The following is a 23,592-nucleotide window of genomic DNA, read 5'->3' on the forward strand; positions in this document are numbered from 1 at the left end:
AGCAATATTAATGTTTCTGATTAACACCACCACTAGCACCAACACTGCCGATACCTCACCATCATCACTCCACCACCACCACCACCACTATTGCCACCCACCACTACGTATACCACCACCACCACCACCACCCCTGCCACCATCTCTACTACCCATCCTCTGCCACCACCAATAACGCCCATATCACCACCACCACCATCTCCTCCACCATCTCCATTACCCCCACCACGGCCACTAGCACCACCACCCTCCCTGGGAGCAAGCTGTTTCCACCCAAAGTCTCATCCTGCAGTCTGCTTTGCTAGGCTCTGTGGCAATAAAACTAGGCAGTCATGTCTGCCACCTGTGGACTTAAATGGAAAGCAGGAAACAGACTGCATGTCACTCCCACTTTTAGTCGCTCCCCTTGATTAGAATGCCTTCCCATGACACAGCACCACCCTCAGCAACCTCACTCGAGGCAAGCAAGGCCCAAGTTATTGCCTGAAACACCACCCCCGCCCCAGCCTGTCAATCCCTGAGTACCTGTCATCTCTCTCGGGCCGACAATGGGCCCTCGCGGACTCAGAAATGAGAGCAGTGTCATACATGTGTGATTGGAGGTACACGGAATGAGTTATGCCCACCTTCGACTTGTAACTGATTGTGTAATCCCGTGGGTGACACACCCTTAAGATGCCATGACTAGTCAACACTGCCCTATAGGGCAACTGGTGTCATCGTGGGTTCCAAGTCGGGCTGCAGGTCAGTAGTTGGAAACCTGCAGCTGCTCCGTGGGAGAAAAGTGAAGCTTTCTGCTCTCAGAGGGAGTTAGCGTCTCGGAAACCCACAGAGCAGTTTGAGTCTGTGGTTTGGGGTCCCTGTGAGTCGGAATCAGCTCCACAGCAGTGTGTTTGATGAGAGAACCTCTTGATGGCCACGAGTTTGGTTTTGGTATTAATTAGTAATAAGTACTTACATCGTTTCCAAAGTCTAACCCATCAGCAAATCCTAGAGGCCCATCTGTCTCTTGTGCATGTCTGTTTCGGGTTCTTATCTCTAGTCACATGATAGATCTTTGACACCAGAGAAATGTGCTTCTTAAATACTTGGTCTGCAAGTCTCCTTATCTGTAGCCTCATCCGCCTCCCCTCCCCCCACTTGCCCCACGTCACTTTGACCTTGATTTCTGGTACAAATGCGGCTCTCACTGGTTGACTTTCTTGGTACCTGGCGCTCATCCTTCATGCCCTCCATTTTGATTGGTGGCACCTGCGTCCCTCTAGCCCTTAATGAAGTCAACTGCTTTGCATAAACGCACAGACACTCATTACCATATACACCTACCCCAAATTACACCATTCAAAAAGGACACAGGGAGAGCTAGAAAAAAAACAAAACTGACTCCCACCTTGGTCCCCTAGCCACCTCTCCCTGGGGCCGCTTCTGTGAACTGTTCTCTAACACCCCCGGGATGCTCCATGCCGTCTACGGCTGCTTGTGGTGCTTTTAGTCACTCGTGGTATTTGGAAAATGGCCCGATTTCAGTGCTGTTAATCTTTTAAAATGATACTGTTTTCCTAAGAATTCCGTTGTTTGGCCATCCCATAGTTCTGACTCAAGTTCCCAACGATGTCTTGCCCATCCTTTGCTTTTACAAAGTGATGGTTTGTATATAGACGCCCCCCCCCCCTCCCGATCTCCTGTGTACGTGTGCCCATGGGATGGATTCCTACATTTGTTATTCTGATGGGCATTAAGCTGTTCTCCGTGGGGATCGTGGTCATTTACACAGCCATAAACAGGAGCTGGAGAGCACTGGGTTCGCCCGCGTGCTTGCTGTCAAGCTGTGTCGTCAGCATTTTCAGTCTTTCCCACTTGATGGGGCATGGCCGTAGTCTCACTCGCCGTTCTCTAATTACGAGACTGTTTGAACATCTTTTCAAACACACATCCATTTATGTTTTCTTTGCTGCGGAACCCTTTGCCAACTTTTCCATTGGCTTATTGATCTTTCCCTTAATTTATTTGTAGAAGCTCCATATATGTTACAGAGAGGAGCCCCTTAGATGTAAGATATCCTGCAAATATGCTCTCCTTTTTATCAATAGTCTTTGACCTGGTTTCCTGTGTAATTTTCCCAAGGGTGGGGGTGGGGGTGAAGCATTTCATTTTGTTCGTTCAGTTGCATCCATTTTAATGGCATTTGCATGTGATACCTTTCTCGGAAAGACTTTCTTTAGCATGGATAGTAAAATGAGGTCGCCCATTTTCTTCAGTGCTCAGTTTCATTTTTAAATGCACATTAGAAGGTTTGATGTATCAGGGATTTCTTGGCTGGTCAGGAGGCACCCTTGCTGGTTCTCAACAGTGGTATTCCACCCGGAGTCACCATTTTGTCACGTACTAAGCTTCCACCTGCGTCTGTGACGGCTCTGTCCCCTGGTGCTACCTGGGCCCGTCACACTTGGGTGCCGTGGCTTGGCTGTCACATGGGTAGTACTTTCCTGCATCCAGAGCAGAAGAAAGTTGTCAGAATCAGGACTGGGACCCATCAGTGCACCTCCCAGAGGGACCCTGAGTCCTCATGCTGAGGAAACAATTGAGCAAACAAATAATCTTTCCGTAGAAAGGGCCGACCCTAGCGTCAGGCCCCTGACTAGAGAGGGAGAGGCATCTGACATGCGTCGAGGTTCCTTTAGCAGCTAGTCTGCATGAACTCGCAGCACAGGCCACCAGGCAGTGAGGCCGTTGAGGACATTGGGATACCTGTGGAAAAGCATGGGCACCTGCAACGCAATCAATCAATCACCTGGACATGCGTGTAAGCTCAGAGTTCACTACACCATCCACTGGAGAGGATGGAGGCACGAGAACATTTCTTGTCAGGGCTCTAAGTTCATCTGCTATTTAGCTGAGGTTGGGGAATGGTCCTGCTCATTGCTACGGAATCAGCTCTGACTCCTGGTGGCCTTTGTACAAGAGAAGAAGGAGCCTTGCCTGATCCCAAGCCGTCATCATGCGGGTTGGCAGGTTCGAGCCCTCCGTCAGGGCTATTGGAGCAAGCTGTCTCAGGGAAGAGTTCTCTTGTTTTTGTTGACCCACGCCTCACCCAACGAGATGTCTTCTTCTCATGAGGGTTGCATTTCTGATTATGTCCAGAGTGGGCGAGTCGTCCTCTTAACCATCCTTGTTTCTAAGAAACATCGCGGCTGTTTTTTCCCTAAGACAGTTCGTTCGTTCTCAGGCTTTGGACTAAGACACACTAGGAAGAATGCGGTTTCTGAACACCAATCAATGGAAACTCGATGGAGCGTGACATAAGAACAATGTAGGGATAGCTTATCATGATCCAGGTGAAGGGCTGGGTCCCCAGCCTGGGAAAGCACATCTCCAAAGGCCTGGGGGGCCCATTGTTCCAGGAGAGTGCATGCCCCGACACTGGGGGGTAGATCTTTCAGAAGGGCTTTGAAAATGGGAAGGAAGTTCAGCACAACCACCACCAAGCCACGCCGACAGCCCGCCGGCGAAGAGTCGGAGGGAGCCCCTGTTCTCCGCCGTGGAGACCAGAGAGGGGCAGGCGAGCTGCTCGACAGTATCCGTTCCTTCATCGTTGGGTCCCTTTATCGTGTTCTTCTTGCCTTGTTCTACCAGAGGGTGAATGGCTACACAACATCCTTTCTGCCCGGCAGCTCAGTGGCCCCTTCCTCCTTAGACACATTGGAAGGCTGCTCTGAAATGCAGTCCTTCCCACCGGCTCTGCCCCGTCTCTCAGCCCAGCCTGGCCACACCATGCCATCCACAGCCACCTCTCTTCGTCACGGGGGCTGCACGGGCCCGTCAGGAGCCGCACTCAGCCAAGTTCAAGAGCCTAGATCCATCGCAATTCCTGGGGCGGCCGCAACATCGGACAGACCTACAGGGTGTGCTGCCCTGGGTCTGTCTTCACCACTCGGCAGCCATCGCAGGTTTGACGGAACCTGTTCCTCTCTTGGGCATCGTTTTCTCAGAGGGAAAAACACAAGGGTTTGGGCCCATGGCATGGGTGCTCTGTTTAATGACAAGCCTCTGTGCAGAATGGATGTCACCTCCTGACCAGAACAGATCACACCCACAAACACTGGACAGAGGGGGGCGGGAGAGAGAAAGAGAGAGAGAGAGAGAGAGAGAGAGAGAGAGAGAGAGAGAGAGAGAGAGAGAGAGAGAGAGAGAGAGAGAACTGAAGAAGAGCTTTTACAAAATACCTCCTCCCTTCTTTATTACATAAGATCCACTTTGGTCTCTTCTATTCCATTTCGTCAAAAATCCCAACCAATACCAGTGGGTCGCGCCCCGCTGTGTTGATTTCATAACCACCTGGGAGCCTGTGTCTGCAGCTGGAAAAGCCAAGGCATGAGGGGTGTCTGACGGCCCCTGCAGAGCTGGGGAAGAACAGCTGACTCAACCCCCAAACAGGCAACCGAGAACAACGGATGGAAACCCTCGGTTTTGCCCCCGAGGGGTTCAAGGGGCTCTGACAAACTCCGCCCCAGCTCTACAACAACCCACAGCCAGCACCTGGCTCCCCTGAGACCGGCCTATGGGCATCGGAGCACTGAGGGTCCTGCAGCAGTCCCCCCACCCCCTCTTCCTCACCCCTCTCTATAACCACCTTCCGGAGGGCTCAAGTGTCACGCAAACAATTCCCCAGCCTACACCCAGAATCTTTCAAGTTACACTGCATTCAAAAATGATTTTTGTTTGTTTGCTTGTGTGTTTTTATAAATCATTTTATTGGGGGCTTATACAACTCTTATTACAATCCATCCATCCATCCATCCATCCATTGTGTCAAGCACATTTGTACATACGTTGCCCTCATCATTTTCAAAGCATTTTCTTCTACTTGAGCCCTTGGTATCAATCAGCTCCTCATTTTTCCGCTGTAAGCAGCCCTTTCACGGGGTAGGCTAGATGTGAGAAAATGACCAGGAGGCATCTGATAAGCAAAGCCCAGGGCTGACAGGGTAAGAACATTTAGCAAACACTGGTCCAATGATCAGTCCAGAAGAATGCTGCCCATAAAGTTGATGGGGTGGGGTGGGGGTGGGGGAGTGTGGGGTGAGGTGGTCCCCATCTGTCTTGAAGAGACTTGTCCATGGACATCAGGGTCCCCATCAGGGGTGGCTCAAGGCCCCGAGGAGTCTGGCAGGCGCATATCTGGCTGGGTGGGATGGGGGCTCCTATGGATTAACTGGGTGTGGACACTTCATGTTAAGACCCAGAGAATGAAAGAGTGCAAGACTCAGCTCAGATCCTCACCCTATTACCAATGGGGACAAGTGTCCTTCTTGGCTGGGGATGCTGAGTCCCCAAATGCAGATCTGGGAGTGGGCCGGGTTTGATGGTCTGGGCTGGGGGAGCGGCCCCCTGGAGTCTCAGACTTGCATTCCTGGCTGTTTGCCTGCTGAGTTACCCATTGAAAAAGAATATTCTCGGGGGCAAGGGAGGAGCAAGTAGTGACCAGCTGTGGTCTTGGGGATGTCTTCTCCCTGAGTGGCAGCCCGCATAGATGGGTCCCATAGGTAAATGTCTCCAGGTTGAATTGCCTGGGTGCTTGCTCCATTTCCAGCATGTCTTTTCAAATCTTAAATGTCCAATTGAGTTAGACCGGCAGCAAATCCTAGCTGTTTGTATTAGTCTGTGTACATCAGAGAAATAAATCCACAGAAGCTCATATGTATAAGAGAGAATTTTATATGGAGGGTAGGTGCACATCAAGAAAACATCCCAACCCAGTGCTACCCAAGCCCACAACAACATTAGCCCATATATCCGACACCAATCCACAAAATCCTCCTCCATCTCACAAAACACACGCAATGATGCCGACTGCAGGAGGAAAGCCGAATCAGTGAACGTGTAAGCATCTCAGTGCTGGCAGGGGTCTCTACACGGCTAACTCACCCACACTCACCCACTGAGCTGAGGGTGCAGACCCATCTCCAGTCTGCTTACTGGAAGGGAGAACAAGCCGTCTCCGATGTCATCATTAAAAAAAAAAATCGATAACTACTAAATTCAAAGAAGCTATGATTTCCCAATTCCCACCTAGCTTCAAGTTCCTCTTTGATTGCGATCTCATAAGCAGGGAAGGTTCTTCCAAACTAGTTCCCTGGATCCTTGGAGGATTTAAGAGCCGACTCTGAATCGTGTTACTCACACAGGGCAAAAGTCAAAGGCACCCGATTACCCCAAACCAAACTCCTGACGGAAATGGCTCACGGCACCCGGTCCACCTGATGCATAAGGACTCCTCAACATGTCGAAAGGCAAGGAGGATACTTTGGGGACTGAGGCGCACCTGCCCCAGAGCATAGTATTTTCAATGGCCTCGTACATACGTCAAAGTTGGACGTTCGCTGACTAAGGAAGTCGGAAGAGGAGCCCATGCATTTGATTCATGGAGCTGGCAGAGAACCCGGGATCCTGTAAGGACACAGATCTATCTGCTGGAAGAAGTATGGAGGCATGGGTGGTGCGACTCCACCTAACTCACTTTGGGCACGCTATGAGGAGTGGGCAGTGACCATGGGGAAGACCTTCGACAAGATGGATCGACACGTGGCTGCGCAGGGGAGCTGGAACGCAGCGACAGTTGTGAGGCTGGCTCAGCGATTCACTCTGAGCCGACTGGAGGGCAGGGACAATGAGCAGGAGGAAGAGGAGGCTGCCTGTCCCTGTGAAGGTGCGCAGCGCAGAGGCCCTGTCGACCAATCGACTCCATGACAGTAGGTTTGGTTTGGGGTTCATACGAGGATAAGAGAACCCTCGTGGCCCCTGAGCAAGCTTTCAGCTGCTAACGGAAAGGTTGGCTGTTCAAACCCTCCCTCCCAGTGGCTCTGAGGCAGAAAGGCCTGGCCATCCACTTCCATAAAGATTACAGGGAAGGAAAGCCCACAGGGCAGTCCTACTCCATCCGATGGGGTCGCGATGAGTTGGAGTCAGTCGGTAACCACCGAATCACACAAATGGAAATTTTCTAACAGAAAGATTCACACACACACACGTAAAATCCAACTCAGTTCCCGACAATCAGATCCGGCTTTGCAATAAACAGGCTCCTCTGCCTCCCCAGGACCCTGAAGCGGGCCAGCATGCCAATCGGAGTCTCAGAACGTTATTTTGCACAGGAACCCTCCGGATGGGTCTCCCGTCACTGTGCTCTTGGCGTGCCCACCATCATCCCCTGGCTGCCGGCTTTCACGGCGTCCTCACGCCTGCGGCAGATAAGAGGAAGCTACGTGTGAAAATACGTGTCTTGACTCTTCTCCACGTCTCACAACCAGTGCTCCTGACACACCCACACACCCCACACCGCAAGCAGCAGCCCATGCCGTGACCTGGGAGAGGTCCTGGGGAGGGACCTCCGGTCACTGGTTCATTCACAAAGGTCAGCCGTGTTCACCAGACCTCTGAGACTCATCACAAAAGGATCCCTAAACAGACGTTAGTCTCTCCTTAGGAGCCCTGGTGGCATAGTGGTTATGCGTTGGACTGCGATCTGCATGGTCGCCAGTTTGAAACCACCAGCAGCTCTGCAGGAGAAAGGCTGGGCTTTCTACTCCCGTCAGCAGTGACAGTCTCAGAAACCCACAGGGGGTCACTGAGTCAGCACTAATTCAATGAGTTTGGTTTGGGTATTTTTACCTTACAGGAGCATAGCACCCAGAACACTGGGAAAGCAGGTGACCTGTCACAGCAAGGTGGGTGGAGGTGGGGCCATGGTGTGACCTGTCACAGGATGGAGGTGATGATGGTGTGACATGTCACGGGGATGGAGGTGGTGATGGTGTGAACTGACAGTGTTGGAGGTGCAGGTGGTCATGGTGTGACCTGTCACAGTGATGGAGGTGGAGGTGGCCATGGTGCGAATTGTCACAGGGATTGAGGTGCAGGTGACCATGGTGTGACCTGTCACAGGGATGGAGGTGGTGATGGTGTGAACTGTGACAGTGAGGTGGGTGGAGGTGGCAGTGGTGGTGGTTTCTGTCACTCCCAGCAAGCCTGGATGCTATAGGAAAGGCGAGAAGCCAGGTATTGAATGGAAACTCCTGTCCTTCATGCCAGAAGCCCAGGGGGAGGGCATCTCCTGACCTCCCCTCACTTCTGAAGTGCCCGTTGTTAAGCCACCCAAGAGGAGATTGTTGACTAGACTTTCCGCTGTCCTTTGGAGGCTGGTCTCGCAATCCCATCGCCAGACCACAGTTTGTCCTATGCCCGACGAGGCCCCCAGCTTCTTCCCAACGACTCCATTTCCCAAGGTGCCCAGCTGCTGCCCCAGAGCCTTGGCTCTCTCTGCCAGAGTTTAGGCTCCCCAGACAAGCCCTTGACGCAGTCTCCACGCTGTGTCCTTCTTAACCTTGGAGCCCTACATCTGAAACCCTGAGGGCCACTTGGCATTCTGAGTCCTCCCTCCTTCAAAGCGCCACTTGTTCCTGAGTCCATGGAGCACCCACGAACTGCACGGACTAAAGGTCCCATCTGAGTGGGTGGCAGGGGTCCTCAAGCTCTGCAGCATGGCCCATGGTGGGTGGTGGGATCGGTGAGACTGTTCCCAGGCCTGCTGGCACGAAGCGTGCTGACATGTGCTAGAACAACGCTCCACGGTTCCCTTGCCTGCGTTTGGACGGCATCCCCCTGGTCTTCAAGCCTGGAGCGTGAACCCCAGATGAGCCCAGCACTTCCTCCCTGTGCTCAGGAGCCAAACCAGCCCATGGTACCCCAGCTTTCTGATAGGAACGTACGACCACAGCCACCGTGCCTCCCACTCCCCAAAGGCCATCAGTCAGCAGGCGCGTCCTCTTCCAAGCCAGCCCTTTGAACGACGTCTGCCCCCGTCAATCCGGGTCCCCCCCCCCCCCGCCGGGAGCCCCTTTCCTTTCTCACGCTCTTCAATCACTCACCATCTCTGTGCTGCTGCGTCAGTTCTGCTCGCAGCCCCCGCCCACTGTTCCTCTTTCCAACAGGTCACGGCCGCCTCTGTGGCTTGGGTAAACACAGGCGTCTGTCTGGCACCCTTCCTTCCTTCCACTTTCTTGTCTACAGCCCAACACGTCTCTTTCTCCGCCCTCCTGGCCCCAGCACTTCAATCGCTGGGCTTCCAACCCCATGTCGTCTGTCAAGACGATGCCCGGACTCTTTGCAGCTAGTGAGTGTTCTTCCTCCGTGTTCCTTCGACACGATGCCTTCCAGCGGACTGATCATTTGATGGGGGGGGGGGCACGTTAAACAGCACCAGTGTGGGGAGTTTCTCTTGAGTGGGAAAGAGGTGAACCAGCTCCCTAGCTGCCCAAACAAGAGAGAGATGGCAGCTGACACATGGCAAAGAGTGTGCCCAGTCCCATAAGCTTGGGACAAGACGCAGAGCTTGGGTCGGGGACAGGATGGGTGAGAGTCGACCATGAGTGTGCTGGGAGATTATTGTGTTTGGGCCACTGGGTGTTATGGAGTTGTGTTTCTCCAGTAGTTGTGTTGACGTCCTTTATCACTGTGCCCGTGAATGTGGCCTTGTGTAGGGAAACAGGACCCGCTCAGCTAAGTCACGCTGGGGTGGTGGTGGTGGGCAGGGTGGGGGTCCCTCTGGGTGGTGTCTAATGGAAGAGGAGGGCAGACATGCGGCGGGGCACATGCAGGGGAAAGGCAGATGCCGCGTGGCAGCAGAGACAGAGGCTTGTAGAGGCCGCAAAGAAGTGCCAGGGACTGCGGCGGCCACCAGAAACGACGAGAGAGGCACAGCTCCTCCCTCAGGGCCTCAGACTACTTCAACGGGGCCCAGACCCTGATGCGACGTCTGGCTTCCAAAAGAACAAGACAATCCATTTCTGCTTGTTACAGTCCTAGAACCAAAGACCCCAGCGGAGAGGAAGGTCTTGGCAGCTGCCGGGGAGGAGAGAGGCCCACAGAGTGCTGTGGAGGAACTTGGGGAGGTGCCCGGAGTGAAGAAGGGCAAGGTCTGGGGCACGAGGGAGGTGGACGTCGCCCCTAATCCAGAGGCAATGGTGCTCCGGACCACTGCACTGACAGAGAGAAGGGAAGTTGATACGTCAGCGTCCTCTAGGGAAAGAGCATGGCGCTCGCCACTGTTGAGCTGGAAGGAAGCCTAGAGGGGACGTCCGCATTCATCTTTGACTTTGGCTTGGAGTTCTGGAGACAAAGTGGCAGGAAGCATGAGGAGGACGTTGACCTTGGAGGAGGGAAAGGTCGCTTCATCTTTTTCATATCCAGCTGGAGCTCCTAAGGAGACATTGGGCCGGGACAGTGAGAGGCCAAGGACTGCAGGCGCCATGAACCCGCAATGGAAGGCCCTGTCCTTGTTGAAGAATGTAGTTTAGCATTCCTCCAGGATGTCCCTTGGGCCACTTCCACTGACAGTGCTAATTGTTCTGTGGACAATAAAAGGAGGGGTGTCCCCTGGCCAAATGCTGGAGACACTGGACAAGTCAAAGGGACACAGGACCTTCGGTGTGATCGCGTCCTCGGACTGACCGTCTCCGTAAGCCTTTCCTGTGCAGTGTTTCTTTGACTGGAGACCCTTCTTTGCGGCTTTCTAGCCTGGCTCTTGGGACTAGACTGTGGAGAACAGGCTGGGTGGGATAACACTGGTCCTGAAGAATTCTACATAAAGAAACAGCCACGGATCCGAAATGACCTCCACTTCTTACTAATTCCCTCCCCTGCAAGTGTTGATTGGCGATGAGTCGTCTTTGTATTCAGAGGGGCAATGGAGAGGAGAGCCTGTGCCTTCTGTGGCCTCTGCTTGCTGGGTCTTCCCATCCAGTCTCATGCCCAAAGAGCCTGGTGGTGCTCCAGTTCAGCTCTCGGCTGCTACCGGAAGGACGGTGGTTCCAGCCCCCCAGCCAGATGTTTGCTCCAAAGGAGAACGATGTGGCAGTCTGCTTCCGTCAAGATTACATTCTTGGAAGCCCAAGTGTTGTCGAGAATTCATTGTCACGGCCACACAGAACTCGAGATAAAACTCACAGTGACGCGGGTGTTGTTAGGAAGTTAACAGGTTATCATGAGCCTGGATCAGTACATCCTAAGGAAGGCCATTGGCCCACAGCAATACCTCTCCTCAGCCAGCAGCCAAGTCTCTCTCAGCCACGTGGCCCCCCTGGCCTCTGCCTCTGTGGACCAGGAAGCCAGCCTGTCTCTCTCCCTCTTGCTCTGTCCCCTGGTCTCTGAGCCACCGTCTCTGGTTCTGTGGTCTCAGCCTTGGCCACAGAGAGCTAGAACCTGCTCTTCTGAGGGTCGTGGGATTTCTCTCTGTGCCAAGATGGCTCTTATGCGCAGAGGAATGGTTTTGATGGAGGTGTGGTTTGCACCTTTCAGCAGCCTGGGTCCCCAAAGAAACAAAGGGAGACGACTTAAGCCACACCCTCAAGTAGAGTCTAAAGCTCCATCCCAGCGTAATCCTGCAGCAGAAATCACCCTCCAAAGTGGGGCTGTAGCCCCAGGCAACATGTTCAGAATTAGGATCCATCACCTAGGGAAAAATGGCTGGAAGGACCATACTAATCAGCTCTCTCTCATGTACACACAGACACCAAAGCCACAGGAACATGCTTATAGACACACACACACAGACCAGACACATGGGCATACACGCACATACACACAGACACCCTGCACACTCATGCCCATGCACACAGAAACACATGCATTCACTCAGACAGACCCACACAGACTAAACCCACACAGGTACACACATGCAGACACAAGCACCCACGGACAGCAAGGTCACATGGGCACACATGCACACACTCACAGAGACACACATGGTGCTCACACACACAGGACGCCAAAGGCAGAGGTACAGGGGTCATATACATGCAGACAAGCACGCTCACACACACACACACAAGCACACACAGAGCCCAAAACACAAGTATGTTTTTCTTTTTAATAATTTTATTGGGGGCTCGTACAACTCTTATTACATCCATACATCCATCCATTGTGACAAGCCCATTTGTACATGTGTTGCCATCATCATTCTCAAAACATTTTCTTTCTACTTGAGCCCTTGGTATCAGCTCCTCATTTTTCCCCTCCCTCCCCCTCTCTCCCTCATGAACCCTTTATAATTTATAAATTATTATTTTGTCATGTCTTACGCTGTCCGATGTCTCCCTTCACCCACTTTTCTGTTGTCTGTCCCCCAGGGAGGGGGTTACATGTAGATCATTATGATTAGTTCTCCCTTTCTAACCCACCTTCTCCTTCTCCTCCTGGTATCACCACTCTCATTATTGGTCCTGAGGGGTTTATCTGTCCTGGATTCCCTGTGTTTCAAGTTCTTATCTGTGCCTGTACACATCCTCTGGTCTAGCCAGATTTGTAAGGTAGAACTGGGATCATGATAATTGGCCAGAGGAAGGATTTAGGAACTCGAGGAAAGTTGTATGTTTCATCATTGCTACACTGCACCCTGACTGGCTCATCTCCTCCCTGAGACCCTTCTCTAAGGAGGTGTCCAGTTGCCTACAGATGGGCTTTGGGTCCCCACTCTGTACTCCCCCTCATTCACAATGATATGATTTTTTGTTTTTGATGCCTGATACCTGATCCCATCGACACCTCATGATCACACAGGTTGGTGTGCGTCTTCTATGTGGACTTTGTTGCTTCTCAACTGGATGGCCGCTTGTTTATCTTCAAGCCTTTAAGACCCCAGATGCTATATCTTTTTATAGCCAGGCACCATCAGCTTTCTTCACCATATTTGCTTATGTACCCGCTTTGTCTTCAGTGATCGTGTTGGGGAGGTGAGCATCATGGAATGCCAGGTTAATAGATCAAAGTGTTATTGCATTGAGGGAGTACTTAAGTAGAGGCCCAATGTCCATCTGCTGCCTTAATACTAGACCTATACATATATGTAAATAGATCTATTTCCCCATCATCACATATAGATTTACATATGTACATGCCTGTATTTGGACCTCTATAAATGCCTTTTGCCTCCTAGCTCTTTTCTCTATTTCCTTTTACTTTCCTCTTGTCCCACGATCATGTTCAGCCGTCATTTGGGTTTCAGTAATTCCTCTTGTTACATTGCTCTTGATCAAGCCCTACAGCCTCCTACATCCTCCTCGCCATCAATTTTGGATCACTTGTTTTCCCTAGTCTCTGGTTTGTTAACACCCACTTCCTTCGCCCCCCCCCCCCCGCCGGCCTCCCCCTCTCCGGTGGGGAACCATCAGTCCCATTGTTTTCTCCTCTGGATTGTTCATCCAACATATCTTATCTAGCTAGACCTGCAGAGATAATAATATGCACAAAAACAAGAAAGAGCAAAACAGAGCAACAAAAGAAAACAAAACAACAAAACCAAGGACGGAGAAAAAAGAAGCCTGTAAATAGTTCAAGGTCTGTTTGTTGACCTTTAGGAGTGTTTTGCGGTGGAGTCTGATGGGGTGCCATGCCCTGGCCCCAAAATCTATTTGTTCCCTTTGCTGTTCTGTCGAAACCCTTAGTGTTTCGACTCAGTGTGGTGGGGTCAGATCAGCCACAATTCCCTCACTGTGTCTCCAGTGTTGTTCCTGAAGGGATGTCGTGTCTCCTAGTGGGGCTGGCCCTATGGCCCTCTCTGTGCTTTGGCTGCTCTGAGCAGGAATATCGTCTTCAGGGTTTGGGGGGCCAGGATGTGTTCCATTCTCTCTTCCTCCCACTGCATTTGCTCCTGTGTGCTCTGATCAGACATGTCCCTCTCCCTGAATTCTTCTGCGGGGAGTGGGGGCTGTCCAAGTAGTTGGGATTGGGACCGGCCCCTCAGACCTCTATGAGCATGTTCTTGCACACACATACACCACACGAAGACAGGCATGCCCTCAGACACAGACACACACAGTCCTAAACACACATGCACACAGTCCTCTCTTGTACCCCAAAATATACCTGTCCAGGCACAGCCGTGTGGGGACAGCAAAATGACGGTGTAATGTGCCTTTGTCCCTGCGGTGCCATCTAACTATTTATTTAGTAGCTTGATGCTGTTTGCATCAACAATTTTGCCTTCTGGGCTGTTCTTCATGTTTATGATTCTTGCTGTGAAAAAAGTGCTTTCCTAACATCTGTTCTGAATATGTGTGTCTCCCCCACCCCCCCTTTATTTTTATTTATCTCTCCCCCGTTGGAGTCAGTGTGAGCAAGGACCATCACTTAGATTGGAATCTTCATTGTCCTTCTGGATTTCCACGGGCTCGTGCCCCCCCTTAATTGCTCTTCTTTATTGTTAGGGAATGTACATACATATGCGTGCACACAGGGCGGAACCAGCGGAGGCTTACCTCTGCCCGTCTCCCTGGGGAACGCGGTTTTATTAACTGAATAAATTAAGGGGGGCGGGCACATTCGGTAGCAGAGAGAGGTTTATCATTATAGGCTTTCTGCCCTGAGTTCTCGCCTCGGAGTAGCCAGCGCGCCCCTGTGGTTTGTCAGAGTTACAAGTCATGGTCCTGGGGAGCAGGTGGGGGGGTCTCAGCTGAAGGAGCACAGCCCGGGGAAACGTCCCACCTCCATCTACTCCAGGTGAGGGAGAGTCGCCCCCAAGATCCATCAGAGGGATGACAGTGCCCACGCCCATGGTCATGGCTGCTGCCCAATCACGGTCTTTCTTCGGCAGTACGTGTCCTGCTGGGTGTTCTGTGGCACCACCCACCCACCGTGCAGACCCCAGCCCACCCCGAGCAGGCCCGGGGCAGGGTTCTAGGTGGAAGGTGAGGGTCTTGTGAAAGCCCCTGGGGAAGCCCTGATCCTCTGGCCTCTTCAAGGACAAAAGTCAAAACCAAACTCACTGCCATCGAGTCGATTCTGACTCACGGTGAGTCTCTGGGGCAGGGCAGAACTGCCCCTGTGGGTTTCCAAGACGGCCATGCTTTACGGGAGTAGAACACTTCCTCTTTGTCCCTCAGAGTGGCTGGTGGTTTCAAACTGCTGACCTTGTGGTGAGCAGCCCAACGCGTAAAGCACCACGCCACCAGGGCTCCTCTTTAAGGCCGGCTCCTGTGAAACCTGCCCAGGTTCCCAAGGGCCTTCAGAACTGACCAGTTCAGCACGGTCCCAGCTGGTGTTCTCACAACCACACCCCCAAAGAGACTAGGAGGCTGGGCTCCAGCTCAGAGGACTGGCCCAAAGCCACCCAGTTCTGACCCAATGCCGATCTCCAGCTAGTATCAGTCCCCCTCACCCCCACTGTCCATTCTACCGCCCCTCCCCCTTCCTTGTGACTCATCCCACACGCTTTCCGGGGTCTGTGTCCTTGTCTTCCAATGCACACGCACACAGACACCCACCAGACCCCAGAGACGCAAGCACACACATACACCACCTGCTGTACCCAAGCCCGCAAGGACCCTTCCAAAATTCATGGAAAAACGTCCATGGTCTCTTGCGTCCATTTCCCCAGGAGCCTTTTGAAGCCTCCTCCTGCATGGGCCTGACATGGAGGATGGCGGCTCATCGGAAGTGGTGGATGCATCAAAGCCATCTCGACGCACAGGACCCCAGTAGGGTTTCTGACGCTGCAAGTCTTTATGGGAGTAGACCGGCTCATCCTTCGCCCTAGGAGAGAGTGGTGATGGGTTTGAACCACTGCCCTCGCTGTCAGCAGCCCCCGACAGTGCCGGAGGGCTCCTGGATCAGCAGGAAGAGAGGCTGCTATTTCTCTGACAGAACCACCTGACGATCCAGGGACTTCCGGAAGCTGATGGGGAAGTTCCGTTACCTTCGAATTCCATGGAAGCCCCCTCATCTTTTCCGGTTAGCTTTCCCTTTTAGTGTGTGGCTTGGACACCTTCCATGTGGTCGGTGTGGCTTGGACGCCCACAGACAATCGATGACTGGGCCACCCCTGGGGGGAGGTCCTCCCATAAGCACCCTAAACAGGCCCGGGGGTATCCCAGTCGCCCTAGCGCCTACCTCCAGGTGCTAGAAGGTCACTGGGGCTATTTGGGTGGAACGGGTTATTGGCCAGTTTTGAAAAGGGAAAGCCACTCATTCAATAGGCCAAACAGGTGGTGTTTTCGGCTACACACTATTCACGGTCTGCCCACCTGTTCTCTTTAACCAGCTGCTTTGGCGATGAACAAACCGATCCTCCACCGCAGAGGTAAATGGTCATGGATAACTGGCCAGGAGCATTTGCCTCCGTGGGGACCACGTCCACCACTCAGGGAGTGGGAAGCCAGGCCTGGCCTTCCTCTTGAGGCCAGGGGCTTCCTCTCCCATCAAATCAGAACCTGCCCCCCACCATCCAGAACTGGGCCCGGGTTCAGACAGCGTCAGATGGAGGGAGAAGCCTGAGTGGTGTTCTGAGGGGCTGCTGAGTCGGCTCAGATCCAGAGCACCCCTATGTGCGATGAAAGGAAACCCTGCCCGGTCCTGAGCCAGCCTCACAGTCGCTCCCACGTTTGGGCCCATTGTTGCAGCCAGCACGTCCTCCCCTACTCTGGCGGCTTGTGTGTGGCTGAGAAGCGGTGTCCCTGGTATTTTCAAATACAGGCAGGGTCACTCACAAGGGGCAGGTTTCAGCAGAACTTCCAGCGTCAGAAGGAAGACGCTGTCCACGCCAGAGGGACCAGCCACTGGAAACCTTCCGGGAGAGCATTGGAATGGAGTGGCTTAACATCTTGGCACCTCAGTCTCCCCTTCTGAAAAGTGGGTGCAGCTCCCTCGTCCGTTTTCACTGAGGCTGCAATGAGGTACAACAGATAAATGCACTCAGAAGGAGTTCTGGCAGGTAGCAAGCTCCCAGGAACTGCGGATAATCGCTGCGGTTGTCATGGTTACCTGGAAGGTGCTCGGAAGGGCACCTAGCTCATCCAATACCCGATTTCACTGATATGGGGAGTTTCTTCACACCCCAGAGAGCCTGGACTTAAAATGCAAAGCCCATCCTGGCTTTCCCTCATAGCGCATGGGTTTCGTAGATTTAAAAGCATGGCCCACCCCAGCACCTGCGTTGACTCTCCATTGCAGAGATTAGGAAGTGGAGGGCAGGGGTCCCAGTCTGCCGAGGATCCGTGGAGTGGGTGTAGAACTGGGTTCCCCTCCATCTGGGCCCTCTGCCTCGGGAGGCAGGCCTCTGAGTACTACAGCAAATCTGGAATTGCAAGCCACGGCCACACAGCCAAGCACAGAGCTAGCTGGTCGGGAAGGAGGTCCATTTAACGGCCAGCAAGGCTGGGAATCCGGAAGGCTAAGCAGGGGACAGGGCACTGCCAGGGAGACTGAGGGAAGGGGAAGCCTGTGGCTTGCACCAGGACACCGCCCGGTTCACCCTGGGCGACAACCCCTCAGGTGGAAGGCACTTGCTGGCTGCAGCAGTGGACTCCGGCTTTCCAGGGCTCATGGAGATGGAGCAGGGCCAGGCGCCGTGCCGCTGTGGGTCAGACCCAATGCAATAGTACCCATGAGCGGTGAACCCCAGGAGGGCTGGGCAGACAGAAAGCAGTGGGTCCCCCCACCAACACCCCAGAGCAAGATGGGGTGACCTCCAGACACACCTCCCTCACCTTTTTCTTCATTCAAGATCAGCCCAGGATGCGTGTCCTTAGAATTATGAATCCGCAAGAGAACACCGTGTACACGTGACACAGGGCCCGTTTTCTCACGAGGTCCATATGCCGGCTCCACAGCGCTTCTGAAGGAAATGCTGCCACACTGTTCTCAGTGTGGGCGAGATGGCACAGAGGCGCCCACGATGACACGGTGGACAGGCCACGCTCATGTGACTGCCCAAGCCTCGTTTTGCTTCTTAAGAAAGCAGGTGACTTCATCGAAAGAGTCAACAGAGAGCCCACCGGTTAGGAAAGAACATTCCATCATAATCCACAGGATAAAGGGCTAATCTCCAAAACCTATAGAAAACTACAACATCTTAACAAGAAACATACAAATAAGCCGATACAACCATGAGCACAAGACCTGGATAGGTCATTTACCAAGGATGTGGGGGATCCTGTTAAAATTAGGTGACTCAGTAGAGGTGGCCAGCACTGGTGGCGCTGTGAGTTAGGTGTGGGGCTGACAGCGGTAAGGTCCAAGTTTCAAACCCACCAGCTGCTCCTAGAGAGAAAGGTGAGGCTGTCGACTCCCGTAAAGACTAACAGTCTCAGACACCCCATGCAGGGTCAGCCCCTGTGAAGTGGCATCTACTCATTGGCAGTGATGTCTAATTTGGGGAGGAGGGCTGGGCAGGGCCAGGGCCAGCCATCCTCATCTGGGCACACTGAAAAACACCGGTTTTGACCAGCCCTGGGGCAGTGTGCCTAAGGAGCCCTGGTGGCGCAGTGGTTAAGCCCTTGGCTGTTAACCGAAAGGTTGTCTGTCTGGCGCCACCAGCCACTCTGGAGGACAAAGAAATGACCGTTGTCTTCCTTTAAGACCCCCAAACTCCAACTCACGGTCATTGAGCTGATTCTACTCATAGCAACCCTCTAGGACAGGGTAGAACGGCCCTTGTGTGTTTATGAAGCCATAAGTTTCTCCTGAGGACCGGCTGGTAGACTCGAACTGCTGACCTTTGGTCAATTAGTAACCACTCTGACACCCGGCCTTCTGCTGTGAAGATGACTGAGCAGATCTGTTCCGGTTGAGAAGGTTGCTTTGTGTGGGAGCTGACTCCATGGCGCTGGGGTTTGGTTTATTTGAGGCCAATGTTCTTTGTGTTGTTAGGTGGGTTTGAGTGGATTCTGGCCCGTAGCGACTCTGTGCACAACAGAACGAAACACTGCACGGTCCTGCGCCGTCCTCACAATCATTCCGAAGACTGAGCCCACTGACGCAGCCACTGTGTCCGTCCACCTCCTCGAGGGCCTTCCTCTTTCTAGCCACCCTTCTACTTTACGTAGCACGATGTCTCTCTCCAGGGACGGGTCTCTCCTGGCAACAGGTCCAAAGTCTGTAGGATGAAGTCTTGCCATCCTTGCCTCTAAGGAGCGCTCTGGCCTTACTTCTTCCAAAACAGACAGGTCTGTCCTTTCAGCCGTCCATGGTACTTTCAGTATTCTTCTCCAGCACCATGGTTCAACTGCACCAAGTCTTCGGTCTTCCTTATTCAGTGCCCGACTTTCACATGCATAGGAGGCGATGGAGAATCCCATGGCTTGGGTCAGACGCACCTCAGTCCTCAAAGTAGCATCCTTGCCCTTCAATACTCGCTGGTGGTGGTGGTGGGCGTTGCATGCACTTATTTGTGTGTGAATGCATTTATATAGTTCTATGCCCCGGGTCGTGACAACTATTGCAAAGGCTGGGGACTTGAATCCACCCAGAGGCATCTTGAAGAGAGACCTAGAGCTCTTCCTCTGAAAGGTCACCACTTTGGAGACCCGACGGAGCTGCTCTGCTGTGCACGTGCAGGTTTGCCAAGAGTCAGAACCGACTCAATGGCAATTGACAGCAGCATGCAATGTTTATCCCAGCCACCGCCCCAAGCAAGATGCAGATGCAGTCCTGGGGGCTCTCAGCTGCTACCCTGTGTCCCCACAGTCACCCGTCCCCACCACACTCCTAGCCCCTGGCAACCACTCTGTTTGCCACTTCTATCACGGTGTCATTTTGAGGATGTTGTATAAATGGGGACCCCTGATGGTATAGTGGTTATGTGTCAGGCTGCTACACACAAGGTCAGCAGTTCGAAACCACCAGCTGCTCCAGGGGAGAAAGACAAGGCTTTCTACTCCCAGAAAGAGTTAGAAACTGAAAGGGGCAGTTCTACCCTGTGCTGTAGGGTGGCTGTGAGTCGGCATTGACTGGATGGCAGTGAGTTTTGGGTTGTGGCTGTATCAATAGAACCAGCGAGTGTGGAACTTTCGAGATTTGCTTGTCTCCCTTAGCACAGTCCCCTCAAGACCCACTTTAATTATGCTGAGCGTGTGCAGTGCAGCTCACTGTGGTTTTGTTACACATTTTAAAACATTCTTCCCATCCCTATATCCTCTTGCTGACATGTTGGTTCATGTTTTTTGCCCATTTTCTAAATGGATTGTTTCCTGGTTGTTTGTTTGTTTACCATTGAGAGTTCTTTGGGTAGGGTAGGTGCAAGCTCTTTGTCAGATATGTGGTTTTCAAACACTCTTCCAGTCTGTGGTTGGCAGTGGTCGGTCAATCCTCCGTGCCTCCCAAAGCCACCCGGTGTATTTCCACACAGAGCGCCCCCTGGATGGGCTCCCAGACGTGAGCCCTTACAGGAACAAGCAACCTCCAGTCCCTCACGGAACACAGGCTTTCAATTTTGAAGGTCAAGTCTAAGAATTCTTTGTGTAGCCCTGGTTCCCAAAGACTTCTCCCTTCCGTCTTCTTTCCCAAAAGCTTTGTGCTGTACATTTAAGTCGGTGATCTATTTTGAGTTCATTTTGTATAAGGTGTGAGTTCCCTCTTTTTTTAAAAAATGCTTATGTACAAGAGAGTTGGACACATTGCGTGGAAAATGGACTTGGAAATAATGGAAATGTTCCAGGAACAGTTTGAAGGCCCCTGCATGTTCCAGTCCCCTGGCATCTTTTTTTTTTTTTAACTCCCCTTTCTTCATTGAATTGCTTTGGCTCATTTGTCAAAAATTACTAGAGTAAATGTGTGGGCCTTTCCATTGGTCCCTGTGCCAATCCCTCTGCTGCCAATATGAGTTCTGACTCCTGTTGGCAGTGTGCCTTGAAATTGGGCCACTTTAGTCTTCTTGCTCAAGACCGTCTGGGCATTTTAAAGCCTTTCTATATAAATTCTAGAATAAGCTTGTCTGTCTCTACAAAATAATAATAATAATAATAATAATAATAATAATAATAATAAATCTTGCTGGGATTCTGGTAGGAATTATATTAAGTCTATAGGCCAATTTCAAGAGTTGAAATCTCTGCTATGAGGAGACCTTCCAGTCCATGAGCAGGATGCTGTCTCACCATTTACTGAGGGTCTCTGATTTCAGTGTGTTGTAATTTGTACAACACCGGTTCTGTACAAGTCGGGTCAGGATGATCCTTAAGAATTGCGTTTCTGGGTCGGTGCCGGAAAGCTTGGGGGCGGGGGCGCCCATGAGGGCCGGAGTGACCGGGACTCACTTCCGGGCGGCTGGGTTGGGCGCTCTGGCGGCGGGCGAGCGGGGAGGGCCGCACAGGCCAGAGCCGGACCCAGACCCAGACCCAGCTGCGCGGCGGCTTCTTCTCTGTGGCCATTGGGGCGTCGGCGAGGCTGCTCTGCACCGCGATCCTGGGGGCCGGCTCCGGCAAGGGCACCGTGTCTTCGCGCATCATCAAGCACTTCGAGCTGAAGCACCTCTCCAGCGGAGACCTGCTCCAGGACAACATGCTACGGGGCACAGAGGGAGGCGTTCTGGCCAAGACTTTCATCGACCAAGAGAAGCTCATCCCCGATGACGTCATGGCCCGGCTGGTCCTGCACGAGCTGAAGCAGGCGGCCCGGGGCAGCTGGCTGCTGGACGGTTTTCCAAGGACAGTGCCACACACAGGCTGAGGCCCTGGACAGACTGTATCAGCTGGCCACGGTGATCAACCTGAACGTGCCCGTCGAGGTCATTAAGCAGCGTGTCACTGCTCGCTGGATCCACCATCGAGTTGAACCCTCCCAAGACAGTGGGTGTGGACGACCTGGCAGGCGAGCCTCTGGTCCAGCGCGGGGATGACAGGCCAGAGACAGTCCTCCAGAGGTTGAAGGCGTACGAGGCCCAGACGGAGCCGGTGCTGGAGTTCTACCAGAGAAAAGGGGTGTTGGAGACCTTCTCCGGAACCGAAGCCAACAAGATCTGACCCCACGTGTATGCATTCCTCCAAACCAAAGTGCCACAGACCAGCCAGAGCACCAGTCACTCCGTGAGGAGCAGCCGCCAGGAGCCTGGCGGACCCTCCACGGCCCGCGGGCATCCTGGACCCAGGACCAGGATCCCTTCATTGCCGCTGGCTTTCTGAGATCCTGAAGGCCCGCCGCTGGCGTCCTGCCCATGATTGCCCTTCTAAATTGTCCTGTGTGTCCTTCACCGTCTTCTGTGGGCATGCCTGCCTAGCCCGTCCATGGTGGCTGTGCAGACCCAGAAAGTTCTTTCTAGCTCCACATTAAAAGAGCATTTGGTAGCAAAAAAAAAAAAAATTGTGTTTCCTTTGAAAGAGGGCTTTGACCTGGTTCTTCCTGGTTCCGTCATGGCGAATGGAGTGAAATGGAAATGGACCAGCACCTGCCAAATGTGGGTGTCCTAGAATAACTGAAATAGGAACAAGCGAGGTTAACGCCCCGCTACAGACGCACTTGCACCCTTAGAAAGCAAGGGCAGCGTGTGCGTCGTAGAGCATTCAAATCTCTTGATCGACAGAGTTGGAAACAATAGCGTCCAGTCATGAAATGGCAGCCAACCACCTGCTCTGAATGTGTGTCTCTCCTCACAGTCCTGGCGATAATCACATATCCCAGATCGAGTTCCTGAAAGGGCTCCCGGTGCCTCTTCCAAGTCTCCCTTTCCAAGGCTTTGAACTGCAGTTTTCCCCATTCCAGCTCTTGTTCCAATCCACCCACATTTTGAAAATTCAGAACCGTTCAAATTACACTGCACTAGCCATGTAGACACTGCTGTGGAGACCTGATTGGAAGTAATTTCAAGTGGCATTTTGTTTAAAATGGATCGCCCGCGTTTATTGCTGGTGTATAGAAATATGGTGGATACTTTGAGTTGATCTTAGATCATGCTGAACTCATCCATTGTAGGATTTTAAAAAAATTATTATCCATTGAGATTTTCTTTGCAGATGATCATGCCATAGATCTGAAAATGTTGTTGCTATTCAGAGCCATTGACTCGGTTCTGTCTCAGGGCAGCCCCGTGCACAAGAGCATCACATGCTGCCCGGCCCTGTGCTCTCCTTGGTCACTGTCAGGGTTGAGCCCCTTGTCGCGGCTGCTCTGGTAGTCCTTGAAGGGTCTTGCTGCCCAAGGAGGATGTCCTCCTCCGAGGACTAGTCCCTCCTGATCACATGAGATGACGTCTCACCAGCCTCGGAGCCGAGGACCATTCTAGCGATACTTCTCCCCAGGCAGATTTCTTCATCCTTCTGACGGGCCACGGGTCACTCGGTGTTCTTCAGCAGCACCAGAGCTGAGGCATCAGTTCTTCTCCGGTCTTCCTTCCAATGCACAGGACGTGATGGAGAGCGCACTGGCTTAGGTCGGGCACACCGTTGCCAAAGTGGCATCTTTGTCCTTTAACGCTTCTAAGAGCTCTTTCGCCAAAGATTTGCCTAATGTGATATGCCAATCGATTTCGTGACTGCTGCTTCCATGGCGTTGATTATGGATCCAAGTGAAATTAAATCCTTGACAACTTCCATCTTCTGTGTATCATGATGTTGCTTATTGGTCAAACTGGGAAAAGAATTGTTTTAATTTATGTTGAGGTGGAATCTATCCTGAAGGCTATAGACTGTGATCTCAGTCCTCTTTGCTTTCGAAAAGCAAGGTTGTATCATCTTTGTATCGCAGGTTGTTAATGAGATTTTCTACAAATCAGTGCTGGGCTCTCCAGCGGGTGATCCACATTCTGTGCTCAGCATGCAGATTGAATAACGG

General features: G+C 52.5%; 1 protein-coding gene and 1 pseudogene across 1 annotated transcript in view; both read left to right on the forward strand.

Annotated features, from left to right (window-relative positions):
- TBXAS1 (thromboxane A synthase 1) overlaps positions 1–23,592 on the forward strand; it is a 116,957-nt gene that overhangs the window by 20,119 nt on the left and 73,246 nt on the right. The window lies entirely within an intron of this gene.
- Positions 6,550–21,947, forward strand: LOC142457028 (GTP:AMP phosphotransferase AK3, mitochondrial pseudogene; annotated as a pseudogene).

This window comes from Tenrec ecaudatus, chromosome 9 (assembly GCF_050624435.1).
Source record: "Tenrec ecaudatus isolate mTenEca1 chromosome 9, mTenEca1.hap1, whole genome shotgun sequence".
NCBI lineage: Eukaryota > Metazoa > Chordata > Mammalia > Afrosoricida > Tenrecidae > Tenrec > Tenrec ecaudatus.